Source organism: Dasypus novemcinctus, chromosome 11, assembly GCF_030445035.2.
Source record: "Dasypus novemcinctus isolate mDasNov1 chromosome 11, mDasNov1.1.hap2, whole genome shotgun sequence".
Classification (NCBI taxonomy): Eukaryota; Metazoa; Chordata; class Mammalia; order Cingulata; family Dasypodidae; genus Dasypus; species Dasypus novemcinctus.
Window position 1 is genome coordinate 75006468 of NC_080683.1, and position 27758 is coordinate 75034225.

Sequence of the window (27758 nt, forward strand, 5' to 3'; positions counted from 1 at the left end):
ATGGGAAGGTATGTAGTTTCTGCCTGATTTTTCTTTAACCCTAAACTTATGAAATAAAAAAAATAATTAAAAAATTGGGGCTTGTGTTTTGTATGTTATTGGGTTTTTCATTTCATGCATCTAGTAATTCATTTTTATTACTTTATTTTCTTATTTTATTTTTATTTTTTTAAAAAGGAACTTCTCCTTCCCCATGGGAAGTTTGAGAAGTCCTGGCCTGGACCATTGCCTTTTCCTGCTCAGGTGTCATGTTGAACGTGCCCTGGGCCTTCTCTGTGAGAGGTCTGTCTTCCCGTTCCACAAGGGACGCTGCATCTGCCCACCCCCTGGCCAGTGCATGCTGCTGACTCACCCAGGGGAAAGTCACTGGAAAACAAGCAAAAGGCATGAGAAAGAACCTGAGTTAACATCTCAAATTACTATTCACCTCACCATCCGAGGTTTCCCTTAACAAAATTACAATAGAGTGGAAAGAACAACATATACCTGAAAAAGTCTCTTAATTCAAGGGAATCTCATTTTTCTTAATAGTGAAAAGAGAATAATAAGGGCCACTTGATTGATTGTTGTAAGTCTAAATGAGAAAACATAGGTAAAATTCTTAGCATGGGGCCTAGACACAGAAATATTAACTCCTTATAAGTAAATAGAATTTTTAAAACATTTCACAGTTCAAAAGTTAAGTTCTCTACCCACTTATAAGACATATTTATTCATTCTCATTCATCTTTATGTTATTGAGAACATTAAAGTTTGAGAAATTAATTATATAGGGGTATTATTGTAAGAATCATAGTATTTACCAGAATTAAAATAATGAAATAAGAGAACAAATGCCCAGGGGTTAAGCAAAGCACCTTGTATATAGTAGGTGTTTAATTAATGATACATGCACAGGTGCACTCATTCACCCTTACATGTACATAAACACATACTCATGTGTACATATACACACAGCTAGCATCCTTGGATGCAAGATTCAAAAGCTTTCTTTCATCTAGGAAAAGAAAAATGCAGGTGGTCTGGGCATCTACTGTGGATGATATTTTGCTGCTATATTTAGTGTATAAGTAGATATAGAGAGAAAAATGCTGCTTCCTGATGATTTTCTTCTTTATGTTTTCAGATAAGACTTCAAAGTTACATCTGTTTTGTTTTTTTCCTGTCTGGTGTCAGTGTGATTTTTGCACAGTAATTATACTAGCAAAGGTTGTTTTAGACAACACAAAGGAAATATTTCTCTTAAATACTGCTGTGTTTTAATTAAATGTAACCCTAGAAAAACAGTGTTTAGTTGCACAAATGAAATAGGCTGAGCCTTGGGCAGTCAGAATCCAGTAGAGGAAATGGAATAGCAAAGTCATTTGGGCACAAACTATGAGAGGAGTGAAGCAATTTATCAGGCCGACTGGAAGTTAATTATTTAGTCAAAATATAATACGTCATATACCAAATGCGTCATGTTACATGGGGCAAATACGTAAATGCGATGACTACTGATTACCACTAAATGAATGACTGCTTATTTAATCAATTCCGTATTTGTTTTAGTATTTTAAAATCAGTTAAAAGCCAGTACAATAAAAAAAAAGTTAGAACTAATACGAAGACCAAAGCCACAATCAAATTTTAAAGTAAGAAATTAAATTGAGGTCATAAAAACCCAGAAGGCATGGTTTCAGAATCATTATTTGGGCTGACTTTTATAGGAAAAATTGCTCAGTGATTTAAATAAGATCTATAAAGCAAGTAACAAAGTAATCCTCTTCCCGTTATACGTCTCTCAGGCCTCAATTCAACACTCAGTCCTGGACAAAACATACTTTCACATAATTCTGGGAAAAAAAAGTGGTTCCTGTAAATGAAAATGATGGAGACAAGAGAGCCCTGTTATTAGGCACCTTTCAGTCTCAGTGTTCTGGGATATGCAGAATATTAAAGTATTGAAAATGACAGTATGTCACTTCCCCTGCAATAAAGACAATCCTTACCTTTATGCTCTGTTAACCATTTGAAGAAACCACAGATACTATCAGAATTTTGCTGCCCTTGGCAACTCATTCTTCTTAACTAAGGATTATTTTACAGCTCTGCTTCTACTAGTGCTTTCTGCAATAGCAAGAAGGCTTAAAAAGTTAAATAATGAGAAAATGACTCTTTAGACACCAGTGATTCTGCTGAAGTTCTCTTGAAAACTCTTCACTTATGGAGAAATGCCTAGGAAGGCTGTCCACTGAGGGTGTCAGTGAAGATATTAAGAGATCAAGCATTGTTAAGGAAAGATGAACATCTCAATGTGACTCAAACAGAATACATTCTAGAAATTAAGGTCTTCATACTTCAAAGAACCAGAGAAGTAATATCTTTAGAATGAAGTAGCTGAACATGATTTTCAGACTACCATTTATACTTCATACATAGGATGAATGATGAGCCAAACTGTAGCCAAATGTATAATGTCAGAGGTATATTTTACTTTCATTTACTGAATGCGATCACCGTAATGTCTATGGTTACATTTGTGCTAAATTTTCAGTTATAAAATTTGTTTTCAGCAGATTAAATTCAGTAATGAAATGTTCTCTGTGCCAAAGAATAACAGAAAAGTCCTCAGACAATAGAATTTTTCGGTTATTTTTTAATTTAAAAAATGCATTTGGTTATAATAAATATAATCAAACATGGCTAAAATATGACAATTATTTTTTTCATTGTTAATATTTTTCCTTTTTTAGGTATGTGTGGAATTTATTCAACAATTATTCTTGTCAAGAAATGAAAATTTCATAAAATAAGGTTTATATTTCACAGAAAATAGCACACATTGTTCCTTTCTAAATTTCTCTAGAAATATAACAATGCACCAGTTCTTTATATCCAAGGGAACATTATTAATGCTGGTGCTTTGTCAAATGGTGGCTATACCCTGTATCACCACTGTGTGGTGCTGCCTACTTTTAAATTGTGTGTGTGTGTACTTGTGTGTGTGTCTTTATTTTTACATTTAGGATGCCTAATGTTGAAAGTACAGAATACATTCTACTTTGGAAACATATCAATTGCTGGGAATCTATTTAATGAATCTGGTCTCCCTGTTAGAATATGAGGGTGAAGAGTCAACTTTGCCAAATAATGAATAGTTACATCAAGCCTGTGTTTTCTGCTAAAAACTGACCACCATGATGGCAAAACTCAAAATAACTAACATGTTGCTAATTAATATCATTTCACATATAGACATAGATTTGATGTAGGAACATGACAGATGAAGACCTTTTAAAATCTGGGAGCATTTAACTGTCTCTGCCCAACTAAGACTCCCATGTTTCACCAATTTACCAAATGTATGATTAAACAAACAAGCAAATATGACATGTTCTATCTGGGCAATAATATAGACTTCCAAGTTAGAGTATGGTTAAAAAGAAAATGAGGGATAGAGTGTCCGTCAACCATATGGAGGGTTCAGGGTTCGATCCCCAGGGCCTCCTGACCTGTGTGGTGAGCTTGCCCACGTGCAGTGCTGCCGCATGTGCAGGGGTGCCCCTGCGTAGGGGAACCCCAGTGCAAAGAGGGTGCTCCGCAAGGAGAGCAGCTCTGCATGAAAAAAGTGCAACCTTCCCAGGAGTGGTGCCACACACACAAAGAGCTGACGCAGCAAGATGGCACAACAAAAAAGAGACACAGATTCCCTGTACCACTGGATAGTGCAAGTGGATGCAGAAGAACACACAGCAAATGGACACAGAGAGCAGACAACAAGGGGGAAGGTGAGAGAAATAAAATAAATTTTAAAAAAAAGAAAAGAAAATGAAAGTCCATAAACCCACTTGAACTGCCTTTACAAAAAAAGACTAATTTTAAGGCTGCAGGAATAGCGTAACAAACTCAAAGAAAGAAAATTTTTAAGTCTCATGATGACTATATAACAGTCATCATGTTATATAGTCCAAGATAGAAGCAGGGAATGGACAGTCTTCAGGAAACAAAGGTGCTGCTAACATTCCCTTTTCCTCTGGAACTACATAATTTCTTATCCCTTTTCCTCTCTGAGATTCCTCACTTACAATTACCATTAAGCTTGCTGTGACTTTCACTTGTCATGCAGCTAAATCTAGCCACATGTAAAGTAAAACTATCTTTACTCCCCCTCCACCTGTCAGCTCAACTCCTACCTCAAAATTATTGTAGTGTGTATGTCTCTGTGGTCGTTTCCTGGACCAATCACTGGATTGATAGGTATTGGAGATGTATCCATCCCTGGTCCAAGATCTATGGTGACTGGAGGTGCTGCAAGGTCACATTTCTTTTACATAGTCATCATGAGACTTAAAAATGCTAATCAGTTGAGTATAGTTAAAAACAAAACAGAACGTGTTAAGCTGTCAAACTGAAATGAAGAAAAAAAAACATGGGTAGTATTAGAGTGCTCTTGATATTACAGTTTGACCCCTTATACTAGAATAAGATCAATCTCAACATATATTTATAAAACCAGATAGTCTATTCAGAGTGCAGCATCATTTTATGTAAACAAATACATTATGGAAACTCTCCAATTTTTATCTCATGAGATTTTACTGTGTTTAAATACAAATGGGAAGGAAGGGAAACATTCTTTCATGGGCAAATAATCTGGGAAGGATATCATGATAAGGAAGTATTCTTTGGCATCAAGGGTTTTAACGCCTGTTGTTTTAGTTTCTTAACTGTTAAAACAAATATGATGTCATGCATTGGCTTAAACAATGGGAATTTATTGACTTAACGTGTTTGAGGCTAGGAGAAGTCCAAAACCAAGGTCATTAAGGCCATGTTTTCTCCTAGAGTGTGTGGCATTCTTTGTCTGGCTGCTGGAGATGCGTGAACCAGGGCTTTTCTGTCATGGTAATGCATGTGGCAGCCTCTCCTGGCTTCCCTGAGATGACTTCTGGCTCTTTCACGTGGCTTTTTTCTATCTGACTTTCACTCTGCTTATAAAGAACTCCAATAATCCAGATTAAAGCCCAATCTGATTCATTTGGGTCATACCTTAACTGAAGTGATTTCTTAAAGAGATTTTATTCACAATGGGTCCATACCCACAGGATTGGATTAAGTTTAAGAATATTTTTTGGGGGGAGTACATAACTCCAAATCACCACAGCCATCTTTGGAAAGAGGGCATGGAGGGGGCCTAATGATTGAATGATGAGCTTATTTGCATATGTACTTTCAGAGTCTGAGACGAAGGGTTTGGGGACAGAAGGAGTATTTGTTTAAGTATACTTTCCTCTGCTGATTTGACTCCAGGAAGATTGGATTCTTTATAGGATATGGTAAGACACTCTATTTTTAAAAAATCTCTAAGAGGAAAGACACCATATATATGACTGAGTTGGGCAATACAACTGCCATCTCACAAAAGGTGAATTTGGGTCTATCTTCTTCTTTATCCCATCCTCCTTTCTCCAGTTCCTACCTATGACCTCTCTGTGATAGCAATAGGGTAGAGGGATGGCCTCCTCAATGTTTAGATGGCAAAGAGGTGCAATGGCTACCACCACTGTTTTCTCATTGACATTTTCCTTTCTCTCTGAGGTTGACGGTAGAAAAGAAAGGAAATACATGCAGTGTTATTAAAAATGTAAGTCCACTAATAGTAGCAGGACCATGGTATTCATTTTAGATGTTTGCATTTCCAGCAGATAAGAGGCCTCATCCATTTCTAGAAACAGTTCTGCAAAAACTCAGTGATTCTGTAATAACACTAACAAACACTGGGTCCCAGTTCTCTTTCTTATAATAAAAGATCAAGCCCCTTCCTGCTCTAATAATCTATGCTTTCATATTTTTCATCATTCATATGGCCCCTTCTTAAGGTGCCTGTGTCCATCCCCAAAACAGATGAAAATATTTTCCCAGACAATATCTGCATGGATAGTTCTGGAGGAGGTCTGCTAACTTTAGCTTTATGGGCACCAATAAATAAAAAACAAACAAAGAGTGTCCTCCCCAGATAAGATGGTCTTTTGTCAAATTAATTATTTGATTGAAGAGATGGAAATTTATCAGATATTTGTTTTGAAAGAAGATCCAGGCAAATACTTGCTATTCAATGGACTAAAACCATTAGAAGTCAAGCTGCCTAATTTCAAAGCCCAACTCTAATATTATCTGTGACCCTGGGCAAATTACTTAACCTCTCTGAGCCATATTTTCCCCATCTGTGAAATGGGGGTAATAATGATACCTTCCTCAAAGGGTGGTGTAAGGATGAATAAAAGCAATCAGGAGAATGCATGACACATAGCAAGTGCTCAGTAAGAATTGGTTATCATTATTATCTGTGTGAGGAAAGGGTTAAGAGTCAATCGGTTTTGAGATGGTCAGGGAATGCCTTAAAATGAAGGAAAATGATTTATAGACAAACTTTCTTTGGTTTCCTAGAGGCATTTTACTTTCATGGTGGACTGTCCTCAAAATTTGTTCTTTCCATCAAAATATCATCTGCTTGTAACAAATGTACCATACTCATGTGGGATGTTATTAATAGGGGAAAATGTGAGGGGGGTATATGGGAATCCCATATATATATATATATATATATATATATATATTGTTTTTTTTTTTTTTGAGATACCAGGGCTGGGGATTGAACCCAGGACCTCATATGTGGGAAGCCAGTGCTAACCAACTGAACAACATCGGCTCCTCTGAGTTGGTTTTTTCATTTGTTCGCTTGTTGTTTGTTTGTTGTTTGTTTTTAGGAGGCATCAGGAACTGAACCCAGAACCTCCCATGTGGGAAGCAGGTGCTCAACTTCTTGAGCCACGTCCACTCCCCCCTATTTGCTTTTGTGTAACATAAAGCTTCTTTCAAAATAAAGTGGGAAAAAATGACACTGGGGAAACATACAGAAGAAATTGTCAGTATACATGAAAAGTAATAGATCTGACAGTGATGGAAGGCAAAATGCAAAAAACAAAACAAAACTGGGCTTTGTTTTGGGGAAGGTTTTGGATTACAGAAAAGTTACAACTATGGGCAGGGGAGACCACTGGTTCAGGGTATTGGTGCAAGGGATGTGTGGGGAAGGAGGCACTCTAGGCATACCTCTATGGAATATGAATGTGTTCATCGGGTCATGGGGTGTTATATCAGTGGGTGGAAACTGACATTTTAACCAACAAAATATTAAATACCCATCCTGGGGAGTCCTGCTACATTCTCTAATAGAGTGGCAAGAATCTGCAGAGTACATGGGCAATGCCTAATGAAAGAAGACAGGCCAATATGCCAGGCCTTTGATATTAATGCTTGTACTTATGATCCTTATTCTTGTAAAATTGAAACAGCCTCATAATATATATTGCCTAAGAATTACCTCCTGAAAACCTCCTTGTTACTCAAATGTGGCTTCTCTCTAAGTCAAACTCAACATATAAATTCACTGCCTCCCCGCTGTTATGGAACATGAGTACCAGGGACAGGCCTCCCTGGCACCAAGAGATTATTACCAAAGTGCCAACTAGCAATGCATTTGGAAAAAGGCCTTGACCCAAAAGGGTAAATATTAAGTACAAAAGAGGTTTTACAGTTAAGATATTTCATAGAGATATGGGAGTTCATTCCAGAGGTTACACTTATACACATCTCAGAAGGCTCTCACAGACTGCCACAGCAAACAGGGCCTCAAACAGTGCTGCTTCTGAGAGCTCTAGAGACATCTGGGCACTATAGGAGAGGCAGACAATTCCAGGAAATTGGCATCCAGTCAGTGGGCCTTCCCTTGAATACACAATAATTATATTGTATATTTAAGAGTTAGACTCATTTATAATTTCCCTACACATGGTTCTTCTGCCCTTTTTATTTGAATATATAATTACCACTATATGTGTCATTAAATATATGCTCCAGAGACTTAAATCTTCAGTCTGTTCATATGCTGGTAGAGCCTGGAATTTCAGCAGGGTTGCAGCCAACACCTACTCTTCAGTTTGTTGGACTCGCTGAGGAAAACTAACAAAAGGATAATGATGGACAATGCCATCCCTAAAATCAAAGAGTATCTCCAACTGCAAGCAAGACAGTTCCATCCATCTGCCCCACGGGATCTAAGACTCCTCTCAATTGGAAGCAGACTGGGTATCACTATCCCAAAATCCTCAAGACTGAGGAACAAACACAAATAAGGGGGAATACAACTAGGGACCAAAGTAGACTTAGTATTATTCTAGTAATGGAAGAATTGTAACACTGATGTAATTACTGTAGTCACCAGAGGTACTGAGGGGAGAGAGAGGGAATAATAGGTATAACATGGGGTACCTTGGAGACATTGGAATTGTTCTGATTGATCTTGCAATGATGTATACAGGCCATTACACATTTTGTCAAAACCTATAAAATTGTGCAGTGCAAAGTATAAACCATAATGTCAACTATAGACCATGGTTAGTAGCAATGCTTCAATATTTGTTCATCTATTGTAACAAATGTACCACACTGATGAAAGATGTTGTTAATGGGAAAAAGTATATGAGGGGGAAGGGGTGAGAAATGTGGGAATCCCCTATATTTTCAATGGAACGTTTATGAAATCTAAAACTTCTTTAAAAATAAATAAAGAAAATCATCATCTGTCTGATTAATTGTCTCTCCTCCTCAGCAAGGTAGAAGAAACCAAAGACAGAAGCACAAAAGAGAATCTTTGTAGGTACTCCCCAATTTTTGCCCATGCGAATGGGCTGGTGGAGCCTTTAGTCATCTCCTAGTTTTGCTCCTCATTTTATAGATTATTGTCCACCCATGTTGGGGGAAAGAATAGGAAGAGAGTTGAAGCATGTACTGTCCAGTTTAGGGTAGAGCATAGCATGGAGAAGACCCTGACCCAGAAATCCACAGGATGGTGGTGGGAAGCGGAGAACAGAGAAGAGAGCACCATAAAAGGCCAGAAGGAAGAGGCAGAGAAACAAAGGAGCTATAAGAACTTTCCACAAGTAGATCCTGAGGCTTGAAAATTGAGAAATACTGGTGGAGCTAGGAAGCGTCTGTTATATCAGCAGCATTCATCGCAGCTCAGATGGACATGTGCTAGGGGCCCAGCTCACTGCATTACACGTGAAGGTCTAATGAAGATTTCCAAGAAAACAGAAGAAATGGGCTGAGATAGGTTAACTCTTTAACAAGGAAGATGCAGGGGGAAACGTAGTTGACAATTATTTATAGGTACTGCAATTTGTTCAGTGCTTTATTCGGGTGTCTAATACAGCTGGCTATTATTCTATCCTTGTTGTGCTTTGGACTTATTCTCAAACAACATCTTTTTGTTAAAAAAATCCAGATGCAAGAGCACTAATTAGTCTTTGAAGGAGAACTACCTGAATCTGGAGGCACCCTAATGATCAGCAGCTGGTTACTCTGCCGGTGCCCAAAGAGAAGGCCTAGCCTGATTGGATTTACCTGCATGACTTAGTGATTGGAAAAGAAGGAGAAAAGTTGTTATAGAATAAATATCTGAAATAAGGGCAGGAATGTGTATATAAAACATGAATATTGAATCTTCTGCCACCTGTTGTATTTATAGTCATAGTATTAATAGAGAATACATGGCTGGGCAGGGTTTTTGTGATCGCCTAGCATAAACCCTAATTTTTTTTGGTAGGGAAACTGAGGCTCAGGAAAGTTCAAACACTTGCTGAAGTGTAGCAGTCTGCATCCTACTCAGGGACTCTTTTTACCACAGCCGGCTTCCTGTCAATGATGATGTCCTTTAATCTGTGTCTTTGAGGGGAGGGGCTTGTTTCTCTCTGTTTTTATTGTGTAGGCTAGCAGAATTCTTTTTAGGAAAACCTAATAATGAAAGTTACTGAAATAGTATCTTTTAAAATGAGGATGCCAAAGCTATTTTTCAGTTAGAAGGGTTCTTCAGAAGTTGGTGTGAGGCAGACATCCAATTTTAACACCTGAGGAATCCTTTTTTTCCACAGAGATTATAGGACATGGGTAAGGAAGCTGGAACAAAGGCCATGGTGTCATTTTGTTTTGTTTTGTTTTTTTCCGAAAGAAAAATGTGTTGATGAATGAGCCAGTGCCAACATGAGAACACACATACTGAAGGGAAGGTGGATTTGCTCATCTAAGAATGGCCAAATGAATGTACGTGAATAGTCCAAGTTACTAAGAATTATCTGAAAGAAGAGGCAACTTATCCAACTACCTTTCAGGGAAGGAGCATCTCAATGCTCTGTGATTCTTCACATTTGTTCATGTTTCTAAAACAGGATTACCAAGGAGTCTGACAGCAGTAGGAATAATGAAGTACCCAATATAGGCCACGTGCTTATGTCGTGTCATATGCAGCAGCATGGAGAAGAGGTGATTTAGCCCTTTGATTAGGCTAAGCTCTTCACAGGCAAGGAGACTTATCCAAACTGTGGCCATATCCTAGAACATAAATAAAACCCCAAGTTACAAAAAGCACCCCTTACCAAACATAATTTAAAATTAGTCTGCATTCACTCTGACTTTAAAGGTAGGTAAATGTTTCAGAAAACCCAATATGTTCTACATGGTCTAGAACTAAATAAACAGTCTTTGCAAATTTGCAAACTTCTAATTGTTGAGAGTGTTGTCAGATTATTCCAGGGCTTAAGGGAAAAGTTAAAAGTATGTAAACCATATGAAGCCAAGGAAGCTTGAGAAAGGCTGGGACGGTTGATGTTTCCCCAGGTTTTGTAGGAAATGAAGGAATGAAATTATTGTATAATGGAAACAAGGATATGTATTTTAAGGAAAAGAACAATGAGAACATTCTGTATTTAAATATCATTTTACTTTGGAAGGCCATCAGTGTCCTTTTATTTTTCCTGATGTAACATAAGCTTGTGAGGGAAGAGTCGCTGCAAATCTTCCTTTTATTACCTTTAGGGGCTGAGTAAGAAGCATTAACTGGACCCTTTCTAGATGAAATGTTCCTCATGAATAAAAGTGTTCTGCTTTTCTTATAACATCACAAAATTCAGAAGAGGTTTTATTCATTATTTATTTATTTTAGTTCTAAAAAACTAAATATTGCACATGCTATTTTAACTTACCTGGTAAAATCTTTAATAAGATCATTAGAAAAAGACTTCCTAATTTCATCCATGCTTTTTTTTTTTTTAATAAAATTAGGGGAACGGATGCCATTGCAACCTCTGCCCTCTGTTGTAAATTGACCTTGCACATGCTGGGCTGGTTCGTGAACCGTGGAAAATCTTTTTGGAACGTTTTCAACCCTATCTCTTTACTAGTTGTGGTACTTAATATTTACAATGAAAAATAAACATGTAAAGGGCAAAACACAGCACTACTCATTGATTAGCATACATACGACCAATTCTTAGGTTGATTTAGGATATGTTGATCTGTATGGGTAAATCAAGGGCATCTGGTTTGTGTAGTTTTCTTTGTTCTTCATTTGACAAAGTAACAAGGGCTAAACTGCTATTACCAATAAAACAATGTTCTAGGGATCTCTTTTCCTTGCTCAAGGATCAGTTCTAAATCCAGAAGGCCCTTACCTGTTGCCAATATTGTAAAACTCCAAAAAACCTTACAAGTTACTTCTTTAAGTCTTTTATAAAAACAAAAAACCAACTGCCACTCTCTTTAACTTGGGCTGCTTCTTTTTGACATAAATACTATACTGCCAAAATGATTTATCTAAAATAAAATTCCTTTTGACTTTTTAGAGAATAAGTAGTTTAAATGACTGTTTCCTCATTCACTATAACTTTGTAAAAGAAAAAAAAAACCTGAGCAGGTTCTTTCTCAACTTCTCTAAAGGGGTTTTGCAGACAACAAAAGTCACTACTCACCATCTGCCCTAAGGCTCTGTGGCAGTGACTTTGTTAGTGTTGCTAGTGTTCATTCTTCAGCATACAGCCCTCTTGCTTTTCTCCTTTTTCTCTCTCATTCTTCTACATCCCTTAATTGATAAATAGAAATTTCCTAAACACAAGAGACCAACTCCTGGCCTCAAGAATTTTTTTTTTTTTAAGATTTATTTATTTATTTCTCTCCCCTTCCTCCCACCCCCCACCCCGGTTGTCTGTTCTCTGTGTCTATTTGCTGCCTCTTCTTTGTCTGCTTCTGTTGTCGTTAGTGGCATGGGAATCTGTGTTTCTTTTTTTTTGCATCATCTTGTTGTGTCAGCTCTCTGTGTGCGGGGCACCATTCCTGGGCAGGCTGCACTTTCTTTCATGCTGGGCAGCTCTCCTTACGGGGTGCACTCCTTGTATGTGGGGCTCCCTTAAGGTGGGGGCCACCCCTGCGTGGCACGGCACTCCTTGCGCTCATCAGCACTGTGCGTGGGCCAGCTCCACACGGGTCAAGGAGGCCCAGAGTTTGAACTGCAGACTTCCCATGTGGTAGACGGACACCCTAACCACTGGGCCAAGTCTGCCACCTCTCAAGAATTTTATTATTGAATAGAGATGCCCTGTGGTGCTCCCCATAGACTTCTCCATATGGCTGTCAATGTCAGATCAAGATGGTTTGGGGCCACCAAAATTAAAATTACCTTTCATGGGTCCAATAAATGCCTACCAGATAGTACCTGTGAAGCGTAAGAACCTAAAGAAAGCAGAAAGCATATTTGTCCCATGATTTCATTTTCTAAAGGGAAAGCTTAAATCATGCTGTTTACTTTTTCTACATATAAAACAGTGTTTCCAATGGAAGTGGACTGAGCAGTGCAAGAGAGGTTTTGTAACTGCCAGCAGAGTTCAAAGTTGCTAGGCAATGCCCATAAAGACCAAAAACGCATATGCCTTTCCAGAGATACTCAGTCGAGAGCAGCCCAGAATAAAGATTTGAATGGGGGGAGGTGTGTGTGTGTGTGTGTGTGTGTGTGTGTGTGTGATGTGAGGGTGCCCTTGGGCTGCTTTTTTTTTTTGTAACAAAAACAAAATAAACAAAAAACAAGCCATTAATGTGTTATTTCCCCTCAGAAGAAGAAACACCAATAATGGGGTTTAGGATTCTGGTGCCAAGTTCCCTGGAGTTATAAACTAGACTGATGCAAAGCAGATGAAATTTCATCTGTGGCTTGCAAATGAAAGCCTTTTAATGGGGGAATGGAAACATTTTCTGCCCCATAGATGCTCTGAGATCTCAAGTTCAAAAGAAGTTCAAATTCTCTTCGCAGTGTGCCAGAAGTGAACACCTTGATGAATCCTATGCTGAAAGGTTCACGGAAACACAGTAAAGGTCTTCTGGAAATCAAGAAATACACAACTGAAAAATATCCCCCCAAAAGAACACTCTACTGTGTAAGTTTATCTTTTAAAATGCATCATTCTAAGGTACATAAAACTAATGCTCATCAGATAGGGTCCGGTCAATAAAGAACACCTTGGGTTCTATGTCTCCTTTTCTTTTCATCTGTAGATGATAATGAATTTCATTCATTGTGCATCTTATTATTAATTTAGGAATGTGATCCCATCTATCCCTAAGTCATCTGTTTCTGAGTGGGTGCTTTTTAGGAGCACTTTTGTCCTGGTTGTAGAGTTAGTGAATTGATAGAATTGGGGAGAGCTGGAGAAGCCAAGATTTTGTAATTCCTTTTCTGTGATATTTCTGTATTTTAAGTTATTTACTCATTTCATAACAATTTTGACCCAAATGAAATTAAAACTTACTTTTTTATCCATCCCAGCATTTTGTACTGCTCATGGGAGGCATTGTTGGATAGAGGAGACAGTTGTATGGTGAGGCATCATATGAGTCCAAGCAGTTATCAGAGAGGAAGCAACATCTCCCACCAGTTGCTGTCATGCCTAGCGCCAAAATATAAGGTTAAAAAGTGTAAAGGGCCATCAGATATCAGGCTGTTTTCCCTCCATGTTCTTCAATATCCAAGACAGCAGCACTATGACCATTTAATTTGGTTTCTCTACAGAATAATGATGCTATAGTCTATCTACTCTTGTTTTGTACTCCAAATTGTCATGGAGAGTCCTCAAGGTGGCAGCACCTTCCTAGCTTTCAAATCCTCTCTACATGGTTTTTAATTATAACTAAAAATACAGTAACTACATAAAATCATTTGGTCCAGGAATGAAGTCCTATATGGCACCCCCAATATAGTAACATGCAAACAGCATTATTTGTTAATGATCTCTTTTAGTCTCTGACTAAATATTGCCTGTTTTGACTTTCATGTGAAATACTTTATTACATGGGAATTTGAAAATGTATTGTTCTTGACTTGGAAATAAAACAGAGCCCAGAGTTTTAAGAAGTAGGCTGTGGCCTGCCCTTCAGCACTGGTCAAATAGGGTGTTTGTTCGTCATCGTCAACTGGCACTTTGTGCCCGTCACACCCAGCCATGTTCTCCTGTTGGCACCGTTGCTGGTTTTCATGTCCCTATACTTATGGAAGAAGCTATTACAAAAATAGGCAATAAATGATCCTGGACTGGACCTAATAATGAAGAAGAAAATGCCCTAAAGGACATTACTAGGATATATGAAAAAGTTGGAATATAGACAGTAAGCTTTATATCAAAGTTAAATTTCTTGAACATGATTACTATACTTATGGTGGTTACATGAAGTGAATACCCTGGTTTTCAGGAACTGTACATGAAAGTTTCAAGTGTTCAAGGATCATGGTGAATACAACCTACTATCAAATGTTTAGAAAATAAATAGATAAATTGGTTGAAAGATGATGATGGTGACGATAGAAAGATAGATGGATAGATAGGTAGGTAGACAGATGATACGTGAGAGACAAATAGATAGCTAGATAGCAAGATATGGTAAACGTAGCAAAATGTTAAAAGTTGGTGGGTCTGTGTATCTGGGTGGAGGGTATGTTGGAGTTGTCTGTATAGAGTTGGTATTATTTTTGCAACAGTCCCATAAGTTTAAAATTATTTAAAAATAAAAATTTAAAAAGAAGCTGTTATGGGAGCTTTGAGCCAAGGTAATAACAATAAGGAAGTGATTTCAAACCAGGAAGAGGAAAAGAAAGCCATTCAGAAGTCAGTGAAAAGCAAGTAGAACTGCCCTGGTAGAAGCAGCTAATTGTGTTTAGGAGAAACTACATGATGTACAGTGAAAAGCCCATTTTAGTTTCTGGTCTTAGCAAATGATCCTATGGAAAATACTTACTCACTGAGGGTGTAGTCAACCCAACCAACCATCTTTTTCTGTAATGAAAGAAAATGCTGGAAAGTCTAGTGCATCCCACAAAACCTATCATCGGGCCATCTTTCTGCATTCATGAATTTAGGTCTTCACAGCATCAAGAGCAGCTAGGTGAACAGGGAAATATTCAAAAGCTAGCTGTTCCTTTTGTACATCACCAGATGACCCACTTGGATTTTTTTAAAACTGGATTTACCGACTTATATAAACTCAACTTGAGTGACCACAGTTTCACTTAAGTGTAGTCTCAGAAGCAGCCAAGCCAGTTTAAGGGTGTTTTAATGCTACTGCCTATCATTTATTGCCTCTCAGTGTCTCAGTCACCCAGCCTGCGAACTTGAGATTTACTTATTAGCCAACCATTCAAACACCATTCATTTAATATTAACTCTTCCAGGCACCATGCTAGAACATGATCTTCAGCACTTTCTCAGCTTTCAAACTCTATCATAAATCAGTCCTTCCCTTGTAAGCTCAGTTTTACTTTTCCTTTCTAATCCTTTGGACAATAACATAGGCCCTAATCATGCAATGGGTGTATTACTGTGAAGCCCCTCTGTAAACTTTTGTTTGCATATGCTCTGCTATGAGTCTATCCTACATGCCACTGCCACCCACTTGCATGATCCAGTTTCACTGGTTGGAAAATCTATAATGGTTCCATTGTCTAAGGGAGAGATCAAAGAATCCCATTGCCTAGGATTGAAACATTCTTATTATCTGACCCTTCCTCATGAGAATATCCTTATATTTCAAGACTCTTAATTTTCTCCCACATCTGCCATGCTGTTTCGCTCTCCAGCATTTGTCAGGATAGTTTCCCTACACCCTTGCCAAACTCAAGGCACCCCTGACATACCTTCCCTCTTGGCTGCAGTTTCTCTCATAGAATTCATTATTTCTATTCCATATTCTACTTTGTCTCACTGCCTAATTGTTTTACATTTGTCATTTTTCTCAATAAGATTATATTCTTTTTAGAGACATATTTTGTTTCTTTTACTGATTTTGTCTCTTGTTATGTCTAACACATAGTAGATTGTCCAGAAATACTTATCAAAAATGCTTACCAAATTGAATGCTTTCTCTGTACCAAATTAGTCAACAAACACATGCCAGCCATGGTCATTAGTTCCTAAGGAAGCACCTTTCAGAAAGACTAAAAGTTGTTCTATTTGTAAAAGAAAAAGATTCAATTTAAGAAGTTTCCTAATATGTACTAGAAAAACTTGAATCTTCTCATACAGCAAAAGCTACCTTTAGAGGATTAAAGATGATTGATAATGTACCAGAAAAAACTTATTCATGATTTTAATTTGAAACAGTAAACTGCAACATTTTCTGTGTTGTTATGGCATGTTAAATTTAAGACAGCCTGACCTCTCATTCTATCTTAACAATCTTATTTTCCCTAATAACACGATCTCCAAATGGTGATTTATGATATTTAGAAATGTTTTAAAGACTTCCTTGTATAAAGTGAGTAATTCTGACCACTGTGGACGTTTTTCTGCACTAAAATAAGGGATTATAAGATAGTTGCCCTTTGCCATCATCCCAGTTGCCTTTGAAGAGCATAGTGACACAGCAAACAAGGTTTCCTTCATGGGACTTGTTAAATGTGTATCTTGCCCATATCTGAGCATCTCCATTACTGACATTGTTTCACTCCCCTGGGACTGTGGAGAAAAAGGAAACAGAGGATGATTTGGTTAGTATTTCCAACTTCAAATATAGTCATTGCCTTCAAGAGACATTTATTTTTGAAGTTGTCTCCTGAAGGAAAAAGTAAATCATGCAATTACATGTATAAGGAAAAACGAAGTATTTAGGAACTAACCTTTTTAAGAGTGTTTGTTCTCTTACCATTTATGCTTGTTTATATATTCCATACTTGGTATAACTACCCTTCATTATAAGCAGCTTGCCAATTTTGGAAGATTAGCTTCCATCAGTAAGGAAATTACCATATATCAGGCAATGAGTACTGCAAACAGATTTTCAAACATGGTCCACAGCGAAAGGCAGGAATACTTCTGAGCAGAAAAGGCCAGAACTCTGTGGAAAGCAACTTGCCTGTGGCTTCTATTATTGCCTATTGGTACTCTCAGCCTCTTTCCCAATTCAGTTGTTCCGCCATCTTGACCATATGGTCTGTTTGGGATAGTGTGTTCCGTATCTTCTTAGCATCGACAACCAGGAAAAACTTTGCAACCTGAATTTACTAGCTTTTGTGAGAATTTTGCCCTTTTGGAGAGCTTTAGTGAAGCATTAATGTTGGCCTTCAGAGGACGCACCAGATAGGAAGGGCTTGCCTCACATTCCTGTACCCTCTTTATGAGGATAAGGGGTGAGCACTGGCTCACTGCCCTCCCTGAGCCTTGTATATCCCAAACAAGAGCAATAGAAGTAGATATTTGATACAGCAGAGAAAAGCAGCCATATAATAATAGTACTCCAGCATTACGCTATAAGAAGTGGTTTGTATACAAGTAATAGAGGTGTGTTTATCTTAACAAAATTTTATTACAAATTACCTAAAGAACTCAAAGCCCTGCACCCACCCTCACTCTCTCCAGCTCTATTAGAAGGGGGTGGGGAATCCAGAAGGAATAAAATAACTGAAATCCAATACCCTAGGGTGGGAATAGAGGGGTAAAAATGTAGTCTGGACTCCCAAGAGGAAAAAAAGAGAAATAGATGGGTGAGAAGAAAATCCTTGACATTGAGCTGAAATGGCATGAGTATGGACTGATGCTCAATTTAGGGGGAAGAGTAAAAAGTTGTTTTGAAGGTGGTGATGATGGACAATGCCCATCCCAAGAAAGAGAGTGTCTGCAACTGCAAGCAAGATAATTCCATCCATCTGCCCCATGGCATCTAAGCTCTCTCTCAAATAGAAGCAGAATAGGCATCACTGTGCCAAAATCCTCAAGATTGGGGAGTGAACAATGGTCTAAAGTAGACATTATTATTATTCTACTATAGACTTATTATTACTCTAGCAATGGAAGAACTTTTATCATTAATATAAAGGCAGTGGCCACCAGAGGTTCTGAGGGGAGGGAGAGGGAAGAATAGGTGTAACGTGGGGGTATTTTTGGAACATTGGAATTGGCCTGAATGACATTGCAGTGATGGATACAGGTCATTGTATATTTTATCATAATCTACAAAATTGTGGGGGACAGAGTATAAACTGTAATGTCATCTGTAATCCATGGTTTGTAGCAATGCTTCAATATGTGTTCATCTATTTTAACAAATGTACCACATTAATGAGGGATGCTGTTGATGTTGGGAAAGTGTGGAGGGGAAGGAAGTGGGGCTTATGAGAATCCTTTATATTTGTTTAATGTAACATTTAGGTAACTTAAAATTTCTTTAAAAAATTTTTAATTAAAAAAGGTCTATTTGCCCCATCCACAGAGCTTGATATGCTTGACTTTCTAATAGTATTATTTCCTTTCTGATGGTGTATTCTCCAACCCTTCCAAACACTGGACCATAGGAAATATACATACAAAAAGGAGGACAGAATACCTAGCATTGCAGTACACAAGGAGACACAATATATGAATGAAAAACACATGTTTTCCATAGTCGCACCTGGGCAGTATTTCACTCACCGCTTTACAGCCTCTTTGCTCCCCTGGGGCCATCACTCAGGAGCTCTGCATAGGCTCTTTCAGGAGCTCTATGTTCTGTCTTGCATATTTCTGTAATAACTGTAAAAATAAGTAGAGAAATCCCAGGGGAGTTGTGGGTGGAGTAGAGTAGAGAAGAACGAAGGGCCCTACAGTTTTCTCCTATTTACCTCCACCTTGCTGTTTCTCTACACCCTGAGACCAGTAAGTTTTATAAAGACTTTTAGAGATAGAGTGCATTTTCTTATTAAAAAATGTTCATTTAATGAAACTTAAAAACTCTCTCTCATTTGCTCTGAAGACTGCTGGAAGAGAAGGCCAAAGAAAGTGGAAAGCAAATCAGAAAACAAACAGGCCTGTGGAACATCAGCAACAGTCTCCTGCTTGGGAAGCTGCTGGTTCTGCAATATTTTCTGGCTCTTTCTCTGACCTGAACTGGTTTCTGATGTCTGTCCAAATTAACCCCTGTTACTATAAGCCAAGACCTATTTGTATGAGGCAAGGAAGAAGTTGTTCACCTGAAATCCTGGTGGCATGCCGTTACGCAGAAGTGGCTCAGAGCTGCTGGTGAGGTAAGAACATTGATTCCCCTGCAGCTTGCAGTCTGTCCTTTCACACTCTGAAAACCTGGCAGAAGACAGATTAGTGCTCAGGACCAAGTGACTGAATTGAGATTACCATGACTAGTTTTATGCCATTTTCTATCATTGGTGTAGGTGGAAAAGACGCTAAGAGGAGAGGAAGTTGGGTGGCTAGGGGAGCATTCTAACCTGAATCATGACACATTGAGAACAAACAAGGATTACATTAAAACCTGCTCTATAAATAATATACTGATTTTTTAAATTGCATGTCCTGTTCCAAAAAGAGCACTTGAAGAATAAAGTCTGCCTTCTTAGCCATTTTGCAAAATGATTCCTTCTAATATTATATGATTGAAGACAGAATGCAACATTGGGCTGATACCCAGTTACCTCTGCACTGGTATCCACTTCTGTGTGAACCTGGGCAACTTATTTAAACTTCTTATGCATTAGTTTTACCACCTGTAATATGAAGGTAATAATAAATTCTATTTTTAAAATTCAGTGTGAGGGTTAAAGGAATTAATCCATGTAATTCAATAAGATTAGTGCCTGGAACAGATATGCACTCAAAAATACTAATTGTTGTTGTTTATGTTGTTGAGTTTTCAGTCATTTTCTTTATCCTTAATACCAATAAAAATTTTTTTTGGAAATTCATTATTGGAAGTAATTTATGATTTCTGGAATATGAATCAATTATTTTAAATTATTAAGGAATCATTTTATAAATTAATTTTCTAAGGCAGTAAAGCTGCTTCTGGAATAAACCTAGATATTATAAAAATGTAAGTTTCCAAATGAAGGGAACTTTGCAATATAATTCATAATGATTTTAGAGAAAAAAAATCTATATTTAAACTTTGAATGTATTTGGGGGAAAATTGGAGAATATTGGGGCAGAAATGGCAACATAGTTTTTGAATATTCCCAAATGTTCTCATAAAAAGAGATGGACAGCAAGAAAGCAAAATTTAAAAAAACAATGAATAACAAAACAAGGTGACAAGGTATTCCCACAAACACTAAAATGCAAGCAGATGGGAATACAGTAACCACAATCATGAGGCCTGAAAATGATCAACTTCCATGTGGAAAGAAGCAGAAGGAAGCAATGGGCATCTGGCAGATCTGAAAACAGGAGAATTTCAAATTACCCAACATATATCCACTGAAATGTGCAGTGTGCCCATTTGAGAAACAGGGAAGGATTTTTGCTTAATCCAGTAGTGGGTAAGTACAAGCGTTCTGGGGTAAGTAAGGATTGTGTGATGGTTAAGCTCATATGTCAGTTTGGCCAGGTGATGGTGCCCAAGCAAACTCTGGCTAAAATTGGACTGTGTGCTAATTTTGTGGACTTAAATCATCAGTAAGTTGATTGATTCTGTGGCTGATTGCATTTACAATCAACTGAGGAGATTGCCGTCAGCAAAGAGAGACATCTCATCCAATCGAGGGTCTTAAGAAGAGAAGTGATTTCAGCAATCAGAAGAGAGAATTTCCGTCTTGACTTCAGACAGCCAGATTCTCCTGCAGAACTCATTGATGACCTTCATTGGAGCTCCTGGCTTGCAGCCTGCCCTATAGAATTTGGACTCATGCATCCACATGGTCACATTGGACAATTTTTTAAAATCTCATAATATTTACAGATATCTCTTGTCAGTTCTGTTTCTCTGGAGAAAGAACCCTGATTAATACAGACTGATCAGCCTAGCCATTGTGAAATATCAAAATGAGCCAATCATGGCTACCTTATAGAACAAAGCCACACATTGAAGAGAAACACCGGGATTGAATCAAAACAAAGCAGGGCAGAGACAATAGAGATGAAAAAAGGAGAAGGTCCAGAAAAAAATGGGGGAGGAAAACAGAGCTAGAAATTGCAAAAACAAGGAGTTATATATTTTCAACACCAAAAAAATTATCAAGAGAAGCTCTGTGAAGAAATTAAATCTAATTTGAATCTTCCTTTCTAAAAGCAAATTCACATTAAAATGACCTGTTGCGGTGCCGTCCAGCGGCCCCGCTCCAGAAGAGGTAAGGACGAACAGAGCAAGACAACACACAGTAACCGCTCCAGAGACGCAGGCTGGTGGCGCAGGTCTGATTTATTGAGGAAGTGTAGTAGCTTTTATAGACCATGAGGCAATGTGCAAGCAGCTTACTGGCTATGCTAATTTAGCGAGGCTGATTGGTTCATGCGCTCTAGTTGCTGGGGGGAAGGCAGATTTCCGAGGGACATGCCTGGGCATGCCTGGGTAAGTCCACTGCATGCCTCGGCGCCATCTTTTGGGTGGAACCCCAAAGGCCTTATAGTTAGAGAGGTTTTCCTACGTCTAACAAGGCATCGGCAGCTTGCCAACAATGACCAACAGGAATTATTAGGGTTAAGTCTTGCATCCTTTAAAACAGACAAAAATTCTAATATACCATTTCAAAAAATCTTTTAAATATTGAGAAAATACTAAAAGAAATGAAAATACTTCATAAATAGGAATAGAAAAATTTCAGAAATAAAGTGAAAGAACTCAAGAAATAATTAGAAAAAAAGATAATTTTAAAAACAAAATTTAAACTCAAAAGAGCACAATAGGAAATAAAAACAACCAATGAAACCTTAAAGAAGCAGACGGTAGAAAGGAGAATATTTTTTAAATTTATTTATTAAAAAACATAAAAAAACATAAGAGGTTCCCATATGCCCCACTCCCCACACCCATACCCCATCATTTTTGTAAGTTGTATTTTTTTGAAGATATATACATTACACAAAAAAGTTACATTAAAAAATATAAGAGGTTCCCATATACCCCCCGCCCCCCACCCCACTCCTCCCACACCAACAACCTACTCCATCATTGTGGCACACTCATCGCACTCAGTGAACACATTTTGGAGCACTGCTGTACCACATAGATAATAGTTTACCCTGTAGTTCACACTCTCCCCCAGTACATTCAGTGGGTTATGGCAGGTTACATAAAGTCCAGCATCTGACCCTGCAATATCATTTAGGACAACTCAAAGTCCCAAAAATGCCCTCACATCACATATCTTCTTCCCTCTCCCTGCCCTCAGCAACTATTGTGGCCACTTTCTCCACCTCAATGCTACATTTTCTTCTATTACTAATCACAATAGCTTTATAGTAAAAAAATCAGTAAGTCCACTTTAATCCATATTTTATTCCTCCATTCTGTGGTCCCTGGGATGGTGATTCCACTCCACCTCTAGATCAAGAGGGGGCTTAGATTCCAATGGATGATGGATGCAATTCCTCTACTTACAGTTGTTGGCACTCTTGATTCCCTGGGGTGGTGGTTGACCATCTTCATCTCCCTGTTAGCTGACCTGGGTAAGTCCAGTGAACCAGAGAGTAGGAGTTGCAACTCTGCTGAGGCTCAGAGCCCAGCTGGCACATGGACAGTCCAGAGATTCAAGTCCCCTGAGTATGCACCATCCCTAGCACCAACCACAGGTTCAGTAAAAGTGACAGAAGAGGCATGTGTAGGAAGGTCACATCTGAGTCCAGCTCCATCACACTCAGGAGCACAAATTCCAAAGTAGGGCCCTCTAACATGGCACAGAACTCCAAGTCCATCTGCCATGATCATATGCCCAGTGGATCTCCATAGCCTTCAGGAGAACCAGCACCTAGGATTGTATCTACTTTGTCTCTTTCTGGGGGTCCTGCTGAGGTGTGCATAGCATGACCCCTCTGATGACCTCCAGACTCTTTTTGGAAGACTCTTAGCCATATAAATTCATTTGTCTTTGCCATTTCCCCCTTTTATTCAAGGTCAAAAAGCAGTTTATAACACTTGATCCAACATGTAGGCTGAGATATTCTGCTAGTCTGAGTTGACCCTTTTATTCAAGGCCTCTTTCTAGTTGCATCACCAGTTAGTGATTGGTAGTAATCCCTTGGCACGAGGGAGGCTCATTCCCAGGAGTCATGTCCCATGCTGGGGGGAAGGTAGTGCATTTACATGCGAGTTTGGTTTAGAGAGTGGTCACATGTGAGCAACATGGAGGCTCTCAGGAGGTAACTCTCACGCACCCTGCAGCTCCAGGCCTAGTTTATATTTCAGGCACACAGGCTCATAAGCATAGTCATCAGTATCAAGGGCTCATTATTGGACCATCCTTCCTTCTTGGTCTTTGCCATTGCACTTGGGGGATTATTGCTGTTCCATTGGGGAATGTAACAGAGCTTCCACTGGGTAGGAACTCAGCACTCAGTTGACATTTGTAACTGTAACTACAATAAAAATACCCAAGATATATAAGAACATTTTTATGTCTCCTATATACATGCCCTGGAGAACTGCCCCACACTCATGTGCCCCCCAACAATAACACCCCACACCAGTGTTCCACCCCTGCCATAGTTGTACCTCTCTGTGGTCCAAAACTTCTTCAACAATGAAGCCTAATATATTATCAAATTCAATTAATAGGAAACTGAAATTTAGAGTTGGGTTTAAAGTTTAGAAATAGAATACATAATAATTTAGAAATACTAAAATAAAGTAATAATATATTGATGTATAAATAAAATGAAAAATATTATACAGTTATGTTTCAAACATTTTGCCTTTCATCACTGTAATAGGTGTTGCTCTGTATGTACAGTGACAAGGCACTTTCTTTCATTTCTTCCTCAGTGTCTACATCCTTTTTTAAAAATTTTATCTTCAAAAAAGTTTTTAGATCACAGTAACTCACATATACAATATAGGGGACTCCCATATATGCAACATCAAACCCTTTTCCCCTTTCCCCAGCAATGATCTTTCTACATGTTCATGTTATATTTGCTGCAGCTGATGATTTTGAAACATAGCTATCAAACATGGTTCCATTTTGGTTTACATTATGGTTTATATTTTAGATTGTACAAATTTCTAAATTTTTAGCCTCCTTACATTTTTCATTATGGTTTACATTTTACCTTAAGACTTTTATACACTTTTGGTGTAAGTTAACATATCCATCATTGCATGATCTAGTGGAGCACTTCAGTTGCCCCCATTTGCCCTGCTTCCATCTATTCTATACCTCTCTCCCCCTCCTCAGAGCCCACAGTGACAATCAATCTTCACTACTTGAGGGACCAGATTTATAGATACTGTAACAATGTTTAAGTAAGACTTGTATTAGTTCTTTCCAGAATGTTTGGTAGAATTCACATGTGAAGCCATCTGGCCCAGGGCTTTTTTAGTTGGGAGGTTTTTAATAACTGATTCTATCTCTTTACTTGAAATTGGTTTGTTGAGGTCACCGATTTCTTCTTTCATCAATGTAGGTTGCTTATGTGTTTCTAGAATTTGTTCATTTCCTCTAAATTGTCTGTCTTGTTGAAATATAGTTTTGCAAAGCATCCTCTTATGATAGTCTTTATTTCAGTGGGGTCAATGGTGATATCACCTTTCTCATTTCTTATTTTGTGTATTTGCATCTTCTCTCTTTTTTTCTTTTCTAGTCTAGATAAGGGTTTGTCAATTTTATTGATCTTCTCAAAGAACCAGCTCTTTCTTTTGTTTATTTTTTGAGTGCTTTCTTATTTTCTATTTCATTTAGTACTGCTCTGATCTTTGTTATTTCTTTCTTTCTTCTTTCATTGGGGTTAGTTTTTACTAATTCCTCCAATTGTGCAGTTAGTTCTTCAATTTTAGCTCTTTCTGTTTTTTTGATATATGAATTTCCCTCTTAGTACAACTTTTGCTGCATCCCATAAGTTTTGACATGCTGTGTTATCATTTTCATTAGTTTCAAGGTAGTTGTTGATTTCTGTTGAGATTTCCTCCTTGACCCATTGTTTTTCTAAGAGTGTGTTGTTTAGCTTCCATATCTCGGTGCCAAATCTGGGTCTCTGGCCCTTGCAGATTTCCAGCTTCATTCCACTGAGGTCAGAGAAATATTTGGTATGATTTTGATCTTTCTGAATTCATTGAGACTTTCTTTGTGGCTTAGCATGTGGTCTATCTTGGAGAATGATCCATGTGCACTTGAGTAGAATGTATATCCTGCTGTATTTTGGTGTAATGTTCTGTATATGTCTATTAGGTTCAGATCCTCTAATATATTGTTCAAAGTCTTTGTTTTTTTACTGATTCCCTTTTGAGATGTTCTGTCCAATGGTGATGATGGTATGTTAAAGTCCCCCACTATAATTGTAGAGGCATCTGTTCCTTCACTTAGTTTCTCCAGCATTTGCCTCACATGTTTGGAGGTGCCCTTTTTAGGGGTGTAAATGTTTATGGTTGTTCTTTCTTCTTGAAAGATTATCCCTTTCACTAATATGTAGTGTCCATCTTCATCTCTCACAATAGTTTTCATTTAAAGTCTGTTTTGTCTGATATTAATATGGCTACATCTGCCCTTTTTTGGTTATTGTTTGCCTGTAAGATTGTTTCCCTGCCATTCACTTTCAATCTCCTTGAATCCCTGGGTCTAAGATGTGTTTCTTGTAGACAGAATATAGATGGGTCATATTTCCTTATTCCATCTTCCAATCTGTGTCTCTTAACAGGTGAGTTTAATTCATTGACATTCAGTGTTATTACTTTCAAGGAATTACTTATATTAGCCATATTTTCTTTGGATTTGTGTTTGTCATATGTTGTTTGATTTTTTTTTCTCTTTTTGTTGTTTTATGTGATTTTGTACTCTCCTCCAACTCTGTCTCTCCTGTGTTTTTCTTTCCTCCTGCAGAACTCCCTTCAGTATTTCCTGAGGGGCAGGTTTCTTATTGGCATATTCTTTTAGTCTCTGTTTATCTGTGAATATTTTGAACTTTCCATCATTTTTGAATGCTAGCTTTGCTGGATAGAGTATTCTTGGTTGGAAATTCTTCTTTTCTTTTAGTACCTTGACTATACCATACCACTGCCTTCTTGCCTAGAAAGGAGAATATTTTTAAATTCAAAAAGAGGTGAAGAAATTTTTAAAATATATTCAAGGGAAAATGGCAAATATTGAAAATAGCCAAAAGGTTCAAAATATGGATAATAGGAGCTTCAGAAGAAAAAAAACCAAAGCAACAATTCAAGAAAGCTTTCTATGAAAAAAAAATAGATTAGAAATTACGTGTTAAACAAGCACACAGAATACACAGGCTGTTCATACACAATGATCAACATGAAGAAATATTCTGATAAATTACTTGACTTAAAAAAATAAATTCTTTGAACATCTAAGCAACAAAAGCTATAACTTATAAAGAAAAGAAATATTAATTTTTATCAGAATTTTCAAAAGCAACACTTTTTGTCTGAAGGAAATAGAGTAACATATTTATGATTCTCAAGGAAAGAAAGTGTGAGACAAGGATTTTATATTCAGCAAAATTGACCTTTAATATAAAGTGTACAGGCAAATGCTTAGTCCTTGAGTGAATCAAGGAGTTCTGTTTCTTTTGCTGCCTACAACAGAATGGAGAAACTTCCCAAAGGAAGATACCTTGAAGCCATGAAATTTTTAATCTGCAGAGTCAAGTATTCAATAAACAATTATAAGTAACAATATGAAATAGAACTAAGAGTATAAAGTACACAATGGAAATTATTCAGAGATGATCCAGATATTGGCATTATAAGATGTAGCTTTAAAATTCACAAAATACATAAAATACATGGAGAATTTTATTTGATAAATAGAATCTACATTTGGGTGTCTAACTGAATAATGCAATAATTGAAATTAGGAAATAATAAATTTACCAGCAGTTTAGACACAGACACAGTTGACATTAGGATTAATGAGCTTGAAGATATTATCCATCTGGAAACAAATATCCAGAGCAAAATTGGAGCACAAGAAGGATGAAAAGTACAGGAAAGACAATAGGAGACATGCAGGATAGGATGTAAAGATCTATCATATGAGTAATTCCAGTCCTAGGAGGGGAAAAATGAGGGAAAGGAGGGATAGCTGAAAAGATAATGACCAGATATTTCAAATTTTGATGAACTTTAAAAATTCAAGAAATTCCACAAATTTAAGCAGAGAAAAATTCCACAAATTTTAAGTACAGAAAAAAATCACACATCATAGATGTAAAAGATAAAAAGAGGCAATTAAAAATTTTTATTAAAGGCATTTGGGCAACAAACCATTGGTGAATTGGGCAGCAAAATGGTAAGAAGCTTCCAGAGGAAGTGAAAAGGGGAAGCTAATGTAGGGCAAACAAAGAAGCAAGTAAGGAAATTTTTCTGATTAGATATCTAAGCTGCATTGAATTGTTTGGCTGTTTCCAGTGGAAACAATTCCTAAGATGTCTATTTCTGATCGGCTGGCCTTAAAGCTCCACCTTCTTGTACAGCAGGAATTT